Source organism: Nylanderia fulva, unplaced genomic scaffold, assembly GCF_048542155.1.
Source record: "Nylanderia fulva isolate GAGA-0341 unplaced genomic scaffold, ASM4854215v1 Scaffold2, whole genome shotgun sequence".
In the NCBI taxonomy this organism is placed as follows: domain Eukaryota; kingdom Metazoa; phylum Arthropoda; class Insecta; order Hymenoptera; family Formicidae; genus Nylanderia; species Nylanderia fulva.
In genome coordinates, this window is record NW_028190263.1 from 7,647,002 (window position 1) to 7,657,476 (window position 10,475).

The following is a 10,475-nucleotide window of genomic DNA, read 5'->3' on the forward strand; positions in this document are numbered from 1 at the left end:
AGGCGCGTGTTTTGCTTCTTCACTCGGGCTTCATTTATCTCCGCGAGCACAATACGATACCGGATTTGACACATCTATCAGCGCACAATGCTTCAGCCCGGTCCGCCCCATTCTTTATTTTCCTCCTTCGCCGCCGATCGCTCGACGAAACCAGCTTTTCTAACGCGTTTAGACTTCACCGGTATGAGAAATCTTCGGCAAGAAGAGAATCATGACTGATATGCCGAAGGCGCACAACGTCTCTAACACATAATAATTGCTCTTTTTATATTTCTCTCGCCCTTCTATATACCGGTGACCCGGGTATTATCGGACCTGACGTGATACGGACCTGGCGCGATAATTAAACACGTGAAAGGATGCAGCGTGAGCACGTGACGTGCTCACGTTGCGTGCGCGACGACGCGATGGTTGTACGAGGTACCGAGTAGTCATTATCGGGAGACTCGCTTTTGAGTGAGGTTCGTATGGAAAGAATCACTGACAGAAGCGATTACACACGACAGCAGTCGACTTTATCGGAAGAGTACACGCGAGATATCGTCGAGCCGGAGGAAGGGCCTGTAAATTAACGATTGTAGAGGCTGCCGCGGGTCAAAGCGAGCCGCTAAGCCGTTGAATCGTCATTATCGCTCTCGCGAGTGGTGACGCTGATAGATGCTGCCTCTAAATGATGATGGATGGCTCGTATAACTGTCGCAATATACGGCTACCCGATGAGCTTCGTGTATCTTGATTTACTGCCTGTACGCTCGCCATTTTGCAATTCCGCGTACGCATAAGTATGCTCGCTGTGCCATTATCGTTGGATCTCTCTTTTAATTCCTTACGAAAAGACAGAAATAAATGGGATTGCGACGTCAATGGTTTATCATGGAATTTCGCAGACACTCCTCGCGATCCGATTTAATCCGAGAGAATAGAAATATTAGGAAATGTTAGGCTTGATATGTTAGATAAATTTACACATGACGCAACCGGCTGACATCGGGGAAGTCATGTGGAGAACAGTATACTCTCCCGGTGTCAGTAGAACGGACAAGGGGCTGTGTTATGGACCCGGGCGGAGGTTTAGTGGGTAGGACTAGGTGAGGCTGTTGCCTTGATTGGGATCCCTATGGCAGTCGGGTCATTTCGATGGCTCGATTACGTAGGGAAACTAACCGAGGCGAGGTGCTTCAGTCACCGGGGTAATTATCCGGATAATAGGTGAGTCCCACATAACCCGGTAGGCCGACCTACCGTGGTATGTGTAAACGCATTCCTCCGCCCTGCGCCGTATCGCAAGAAAAAAAAAAAAAAAAAAAAAAAAGATTTACACACACATTGCCATACTGCTATATATATAGGTATGTATATATGCTGTTGCTCTAATAATAATACATATTAATAATGAGGTCAATTTTAAGCGAGATAAATGCCTGTCTATAAGTTTATTTCATAATTCTTTGACTGAAGGGAAAGATTTATTAACAATAATCACAAACTGATTTCAAAAATAAGTTTCGAAGAAATTATTGGAAATATAAAATTGAACGAGAAATAGTATCGAAGATAACACATTTTGATAGATAATAATTCTCTTCTTATTTCACGTCGAGATATATATTCCGACCTCTGAGATAACGCTGAACATTGTTCCATATAATTTCGGTAATATAATTTTATATAGAAACAACTCTTACGTTTTAACAACTAACTAATCTTATCAATCTATTCTCTCTGTCTTTCATCTAATTAAAAATCAAATATGAATGTTTTTTTTATTATATCTTGTATTTACTACTGATATTTGACTATATCTGATAACATGTCAAATCTGACATATAGATTATTTATATCTATAAAAAATCAATAAAAATGACAATAAAAACTAATCATATCATTGTATAATGAAATACTACAAACTTTGCTCTGTAATTCTTCTTATCTTTTAAATAGATAAGATTAATGGATAATTAAATATAAAAAAACAAACTTTTATATATTGTGTATATAAAAATGTTACACATTATCGTTGATAATCGAAGAAGCACTATCGCGATACAAGTACATAAATCAACTTAACAGCTTAATAAATAAATTTATAATTCATGATTGCGATTTAATAAATATACTTTATCATTGATATTGTTTTAGATTGATGTACACTGAAAAAAAATTATTAAATTCGAATAAATATTTCAACACTACCTAATAAATCATTTATGTGAAACTAATAATATCGATTTGATGTGAAAAATATTTATTTGATATTCGAAAATCCTTTTCAAAACAGATAAATATTTATTTGTTCCAAATAAATGATTTATTAAGCAGTATTGGGATAAATATTTATTAATTTAAATAATTTTTTTAGTGTATATATTTTTAATTTTCTATTGTATAAAACATTTATATTTTGGGAGAGCATTATCGAAGCATTTGGAACAAAGACGAGAATAGGTACGCAGAGTAGGTATAATCTGAGTAGTATAGGAAAATGAGAATTTTCTTCACTGCCGTAAAAGATCGATCTGATGCTCCGTGCAGATGCCTACGAAATCCCTTCGTGTTTCTGTACCCTTGCCAGCCTCTTTTCATTTACTGCGGCTCATTTTACCACGCAGAGCGGTCGCAGGACATCGTTCATCATTCTGATGCATAGGCTTCCATAATGCTCGACAACGACCGACGAGACGGCCATGACTGTGCCGCAGATATTTCCTCCTCGCACGGCTAAATTAACGCCTTGTCATTAGCAGGTCGTTTCAGACTACCGTACCGATCGTATAACCGGCTTCGAAAACTTTGTTTTTAGTCTTATCTCGACGCGCGTGTTGTCTTGCGTTTACTATCAAATAATTCAATCGGCTCACAGAGATCGACTTAAGAAAGGTCTCTGCTGAACAATATTTTTTTATTGACTACAATTATATATACGAATTACGAATAAAAGAAAAGAAATTCCAGTAAAATCGCGTGGTTAAAAATTATTTTATCGCGTTTCGTAAAAGTGATGGTGCTATTTTAAAATGAAGTCGCGAGTATTTTTCAATTGAATGTTTTAATCTTCATCTACGAAGTATTGCATTAGCGCGTCAATAGCTAATTCCCAGAATAGGAAGATAACCTGCGAGAGCGAGAGAGAGAGAGAGGAAGGTTTGGAGTGCAAATTAGTGTGGCGAACCGACTGCTGAATCAGTAAGGGAAACTGGCATTAGTCCTGACACTTTGTCGAGAGAGCAACGTGTTGCGAGTTATCTGCGCGAGTCACTCGCGTCTGGACCTGTTACTATCCGCCGCGGTGGCGTTTACTCTTTACCGATTTATCGGTAGTAATAATTTATCGCAGTGGCGGCGGCGGCGGATCAGACAATGTAATGGCCTGGTGATCGATCGAGCCACCGTGATATGTCACGACGAGATTAGCTGACACGTCAAAATGGACTCACGTTTATCTCCTCGGTCGGAGAGCACTGGAATTGCACAATGAGCATTTCCTCAAAACTCCGTATGGTTATTCTTATCTTTTGGTGATGGCGGTTTTTTTTATCGCTCCTTTCAGGAAAGCAGTACTTAAATATCTGACGCGAGAAACGATCGATCGTGCGATAAAATTTTGCGGATTTTTAAAAAAGTCATCAATCATACGTGTAGTTATATCGCGATCAAGTTTTTTTCTCATAAATATATTATGCGTGTATATATTTTTCCAATTTTTATACATTATTTTCGTTTCAATTTTTAATGTTTAATTATTATCATTTGATATCGATAAGTAATTACAAAGTAAACAAAATTGATATAAAACAAACACGCAGCTTCTGCGCTTAAATCAAATTTTACTTGAATTACTTTAAAATACATATAAATAATTAAAGATTGAGCAAATTTGAATATATTTCCTGATTCAATTATACAAAGAGCAAAATAAATATTACCTAATGATAATTGAAATGATTAATGCAAGAATATAGTATAAAAATAAAATGAATAATAAAATAGTAAAAGTATAAGTGTATTAATTATTGTATTATTGAATCTTGCGAGAGACTGTAACGTGCGTTTATTGCTCTTTTCTGTAATCGTCAAGCTAGTTCGATGTTACGAGCGTCGAGGCCTGTTGATCGATAGGTAACTGACGGACGGTTGAGAGGTTGTCGAAGCCTTGACCCTGGCTCTTGCCGTCGGCAGCTTTAATGCTCGTGGCTCGCAGAAGCCGATGCTCTTTCCGACATCCAGATCGGGGCTCAGCTGTCCGTTCAGATAGGAATCTGGCCGGAGCTTAATGACGGCTCGTGACGGACGGGTATCGAAGCCGCCAAGTCGGCAGCGGCCAAGTCGAGCGAAGAAGAAAGGGTTGAGCGGGAGGGGAAACGTGTCACATCTAACGGCGCCGCGAGATCTACGGCCTCGTTTTACCGAGCGCGTCGAATTCTTTTAGGTTTGGCGCGGTGGGGCTCTCTTTCCGTTTCAGCGCGCTGTAGACGCAGTTGAAACAAATAGCGGAAAATTTTATCTAGGGCGAGAAGCGTACGATATTAAAATAATGTTGGACAGCTCCGTTATTTTATCATTCTATTTCATTCGAAAGGTATCGACATTTATGCTAACGCGTAACACTTGACGCGAGACATACATTTATATATTTTAGATATTATCGTATATTTATTTTAAATAATTTATTGAAGATGTTTTTAAACGTTGATATTAACTTTAGTTGATATCGTATATATATATATATATAAAATCGTAAGAATATTTATTATTAACATTTATTTTAATTTTCGAATATTATCGGTATTATAAATTAATTAAAATCGAGAAATGTGTATTTAATCTGCAGTTCTCTTATAGAGTAAACAATGTGATAAATATGTAATTGCGATTTTCAAGATTTAAAGAAATCTCAGCGTATAGGGTACAATGAAATCATTAGACAACTGCGTCACGTAGGCACGTAGTGCCGCTTGTTTCTCTTCAACATTGGCAACAAAAGCTTAACATATCACGTACGAACGTTGCTTGCACTCTTCCGCCAGGTTTGGCTAGAGTGCAAGGAACGAAATAAGGAAAGAGTATAGGATGAAGGACGGGATGAAGAGTTTACTGTGTATATATATATATATATATATATAAAAATTAACGAAAGACGAGAAGCGGCAATAAGTAGCGGTCTTATAGTAGCAGATAGAAAATTCCAGTAGCACAGGACTCGAAGGCAGCGGATCAAAGAGCGCCGACCAGCTCGAAACGGCGATGCAGTCGGGGCCTCCTCTTCGGAATAGGCCGTAGGGGGAAGGTAATAGATTGCCCCTTTCTGACTTTTATTGTACCAGAAAAAGCTTGTCAGACGCAACATCGGGAGTTCTCCCGCGCTCTCTATTACGTGGCGTCGAGGTAGGCACGACGAGTTGTGGGTGGAGTTATATGTCAGAAAGGACAAGGGAAATATATATATATATATGTACACATACGTATATGTGTGTGCGGACAAAGATTTACGGACGATTTTTCGCGTATAAGAATGTATCGATAGTTGGCGCAAGGTTTTTCCGATTCGTGCAAAAAAAGCGATAAGGCGATTTTCTCTCTATTCGCATACCAAAACACTTATATGTGAGAATCGATCGTCGTCGGACGCGGAGATTTAGCGTAGCCGAAATTACGAACCGTTTCGAGACGAGGAGGATACCGGGAAGACTCGTCTGTCTCCGACGGTAAGACGACGGCGAGGAGGAAAGGTAACAGGGTAACTTGTGAATCCTCCGGTACTCGTAACGTTTTCGCGAAGACAGGCGGGAGCTGCGGAGGTGGTCCTGACGTCTTTACGACGAGAATTCGTCTCTATAAAACTGTCCTGGTCTTCCTATACTGCGCCTTCTCGTTGTCCCTCTCCTTCCCAACCCCCTTTTCGTCCTTGCTCCGTGGACTTCAGACTCCGGTGTAACGTTGATACAATGCGCTCGACGGAAACTAAGAATAGCTAGGTAGCCGTCTCTAGAAACATACGATAAAATAGCGCGTGCGTGATGAGATGTGTTCGCAGCTAGGTTGCAGTATAAAAGCCTAAGGAAATATTTACGATGTGTGCAGAAATGTGTTTAGGTGAAATTTGACTCAAGTGAGTGAGATAATAAATTCCAACATCTTCATTATTAACTAGAATTTTTTATTACGGTGATTCACTCGAAAGCATTTTAATATAAAATATTGAAATGTCAGAGAGAGAGAGAGAGGATATGGAATCTCTTTAAAGTGATATATAAGTTAAACGGTAAAATTTTATCGTCTGGTGGATAACAAGTCACGAATTTGTATCCGAATGACAGCATACATACAATCGTCTCGGTAAAATCACGCTATAAAAAGTTCAGAGCGCGCTGTTTCCCGTGTGGAAAATTGTCTCACCAACCTGAGACAAGTGCTAGTGACTAGCTATTTTAAACTATATTGATTATTTAGATAGATATGTTATTGTCACTAGCTGGATTTTCGACATATTTTTTACTTTAAATGTTTAGTTAGTGACTAACTAGTTATTTGGAGTTAACTGTGACATTGCATTCAGCTATAAAAATTAGTTTTGAATAAAAATAATAATATATTAGTTTCTCGTGATATGAATCTAATTTCTATCTACGTATTGTCTAATTATTTTGAGTTATAGATGGCGTTAAATTATATAAAATTTATCTCGTTGTCATCTTATATTTGGCTAACAAAAAGCTGTAACAAAACATATATATATATATTTTTTTTTTTTATCGAATATATCAATTCGAGCTTGGCTTAGTGAGGAACGTCTATGGTAATGCAAAGGTCTCAGGATCGAATCTCCCCGGCATCAAGGATTTTTTCAGAGAAAAAGGTAGATAAAAATAAAAAATATTTAATAACTAATACCTATAGAGATAATTTACCAGTAATAATCGGAGATGCCAATAAAATAAAAATGCTACAGTACACCTAAAATTAAAAAAAATAAAATTAAAAAAATTTTTTTTATCATTTTTACTAGCCAGCCATGAGCTTATTTTAGTTATCTATCTGTAAGCTACTAATATTAACATCGTTACTCACATATAATAGCGTTACATTTTTACCAGCCTATTAGCCAATAAAGTTAGACAGTGATGAGTTAAAATTATAAATAACTAGATAGTCACAGGACATTGATGACTTTAATTTTCCACACGGGTTCTTTTTAATTCAAATCGTTTCATTATAGAAATTGCGAGAATCGGGAAGGAGAGTCCGCCGCGACGGAAAAAAACTCGACGGGTATGCGCGACAAAAATTGCATGGGATGCATCACTGTTAAATGTTAACAACTAGAGAATTCCAAAGGAGGCGCGGTCCTTTGATATCGTCGCGGGGAGTTCGAGGGAACTCCGAAAGGTCCGGAGTAGATGTGGGGGAGAGAGACCAGACCTGGTTTAAGACACATGACACATGCCTGCTTGCTAAGTAGTGGCTTCTATCGGCGCGTCTACGCGTTCTCGGCTTCCGAGCGCTCTTCGTCTTTTCGCATTGCAGAAGACGACGACGACGACGACGAGGAGGAGGAGAATGGGGACTGATGTCGGTTCGCTTTGCCGTGGCCCACGGCTGTTCGTCTACGTCTCGAGAGGATTGATGGCTCCTGCGCTACGTGCCCGACGTATCTTCTTCTCTCCTTCTGGCTCTCCGCGTCCACCCAACGATTCGCCGAGCCGATTCCCCGAGTCATCGAACATCTTACATTTATGGAATATCTCGAAATCTCCGTTTCGACGGCCGGCAATCGAGCGATTGTCCGCCATACTCGAGATTCGATGCCAAGTCTTTTATCTATCGGAATATCTGACTTCGCTGATGGGATGGATGCTAAGGAAATATCCTGCTTAGGATATAATTCGCTCATGGGGCTTTTTAACGAATCTTCTTCCGTAAAATATATTATGCGAATATTACGAGAATAGATAGATGGATCGGTTAGGTGATTATGGATGTTATTTAATGATGTTGATGCGCATCACTTTTTAATTATTGGAAATTCTAATCTAATTGCTTGTATGTTTTCGGAAAAATTGCAAACGGTGCATATTAAATATTTGTATCCGGGCATCGATCGCTTTGTTGAAGATGCATTCCACGCCACTAGGAAACCGGCTGTAGAGTTTTTCTAACTGTTATCCGATAGACGAACAAGCCAGGAACCTGCATTCCAAGTGCGAGACAAGCGTGTCTCGAATCACTCGTCGTGATTCCTTGTTGGTGGAAAGAAGGCCGTGTCGATCAAAGCGTTCAAGAGCTGAGAAAGAGATGCTGGAAAAAAGGTTTTAACCGCTAATGACATTAAGAGACACTCATCTCTGTGGTCGAACGTCTCGTAAATCTCGTTGGTAGTGTGACCAGTCTGTGTCGATTAAAAGATGAGATCTAGCTATAAGTATCATTGATTTAGGAGCAATTTAATGCAGATATTAATGAATTGAGATGTGCTATAAAATAATGAGATAATGCTGACTGAAAAACTAGTCATTCTAAATATTTTTTTTCTACTTGAATTTATGTTCACGTTTAATTCTTGTATATGTTTATTTTTTAAATGTCAAAAAATTAATATATAAGATGCATAAATAAATCTGTTAAAAACTATTAGACAAAAAATACATATATCGTCTTGCCAAGAGATAATTTATGTCTATACGAATGCAAATTACATATATACATATATTACGATTCTGATGGCGTGTAATAAATTTTATTAAATTGCGTTATTTGGCAAAATGCATAATAAGATTTGGACGAATCTTACGCTTCATCTGCATTTGTTTATCGGGCGACCATGCAGATGAATGTCATAAATCCATCCCAAGATTTTTCGGTAATTTGCATCTCTCGGAGAAGATTTGGCTCGTAATACGGATTTTACGTGGGAAAGAAGGGAAGGGGGCTACAGCTGTTATCCATAATTCAGACGAACTGTATATCATCGCAAGTCGCAAAAGTCGGCCAAATCTTATAATTTCGATATTTATCTTCGGCTTTCTCGAAAGTGACGTAAGGGTAATGAGAATTATTTATTCGAACTTTATATCAACGATGTACTTTGCAGTAATGTGTCCGATACATCATCAATATTCACGGCAACTGATAATCACATTAACGGATTTTCATCATTGCCAGGTATAACGATATATTATTGAATCGTATCAATCTCATCGGATCATCAAATGATAGCGGATTTCCGATAAAAGGAGAAATGAGTGATGAATCTATGAATACAATAATACAACGGGCACATTATTAGGAAATATATCTCCGCGGTATTATATTATACCAAAGAGATGTATCATACCGATAACTCTCCAAGCAGAAGAGATATCGATATAAACACGGTACCATTCACTCTCTACCATCATAGATTCGTCAGAATCGTGACAGAGATATTATTTCTTGTATATGTATCCGATATCCCGTCCACTCTTGGAACCTCTTGTCGCTTCCGAAAAGAGAAGAGACTGCCGCGGGTGCACCGTAAATCGAACGTCTCACAGGGCGTCGTCACTCGTCGGAATTTGTGGGCGATAAGCGGAAGAGGGACATCGGAGCAATCGTGAAGATCGCGGACATGGTCGAGCGTGTAAAGCAGGCGATCGACGCTGACGCCAGGCGGTCGACTGTTGCACGCGGCGCGGTGCATTCAGCGGCCGGTCTCTCTTTCTCTTTCTCTCTCTCTCTCTCTCTCTCTCACTCTGCACGTCGCATGCTAAATATAAAAGCACCTCGCGGGCACCACACCACACCACACCACCGCACCGCGCGGTTGTATGCCTACGCCATCTTGCATGGAAGAGTCATTTGCGTTAGTCCTGCCCACAGAGGGCAGCCTGGCTCCGCCTCCGGTTGCCGGTTGTACATAAGCAGAACCATCTTTATTACCCTCGGGCACTAACCGTAAAGGAAGCGAGCTGAAGACTATCCGATAAGAGGGAGAAAGACAGGCCGTGAATTCCCGTGCACGAATCTTGAAAGAGAAAGAGAGAGAGAGAGAGAGTGCGGTGCGTCTCTCCTCTCGTCGACCGAGATCGAGTGGCCGTTTCGTGGATCGGCTTGAAGAATTATGGTATAAAGTGGTGGGGCATGACGGTGCCGTAGGCATAGTTTGTCTTTATAACGTCTGCCTGGCCAAGGTGGAACTTCAAACGAGCCGCTGATGGCTCCAAGTGGCTGACCGGGATATAAATTCACGGCCCACCTCGCTCGTCCGCTCGGCTTTCGCTCTTTCCATCTCCTTCCATGTTTAAAATCCTCTCTTCGCGTTCTCCTGCCCTCGTGCCTTCTTCTTCAATCTCTTTCTTTCGATCTTTCGCCTGTAGCTGGGAACTCGTCTCGAGTCTGGATTTCGTTCTTTCATTTTCAACACAACGCTAATCCACATTTTGTCGCGAAGGAATTTTCAATCTAATGAAGATGTAATATTTTTTATTCACATCGGAAGAGAA

At 39.7% G+C, this 10,475-nt stretch overlaps 1 long non-coding RNA gene across 1 annotated transcript; it reads right to left on the reverse strand.

Moving 5' to 3' along the window:
- Nucleotides 1–8,643: 8,643 nt before the first annotated feature.
- Nucleotides 8,644–9,637, reverse strand: LOC114937099 (uncharacterized). The gene is made up of 2 exons (XR_003820829.2): nt 9,329–9,637; nt 8,644–9,245 (listed from the first exon to the last, which is right to left on the reverse strand). It is a non-coding gene; the product is annotated as an uncharacterized LOC114937099 (long non-coding RNA).
- Between the last annotated feature and the right edge of the window lie 838 nt (nt 9,638–10,475).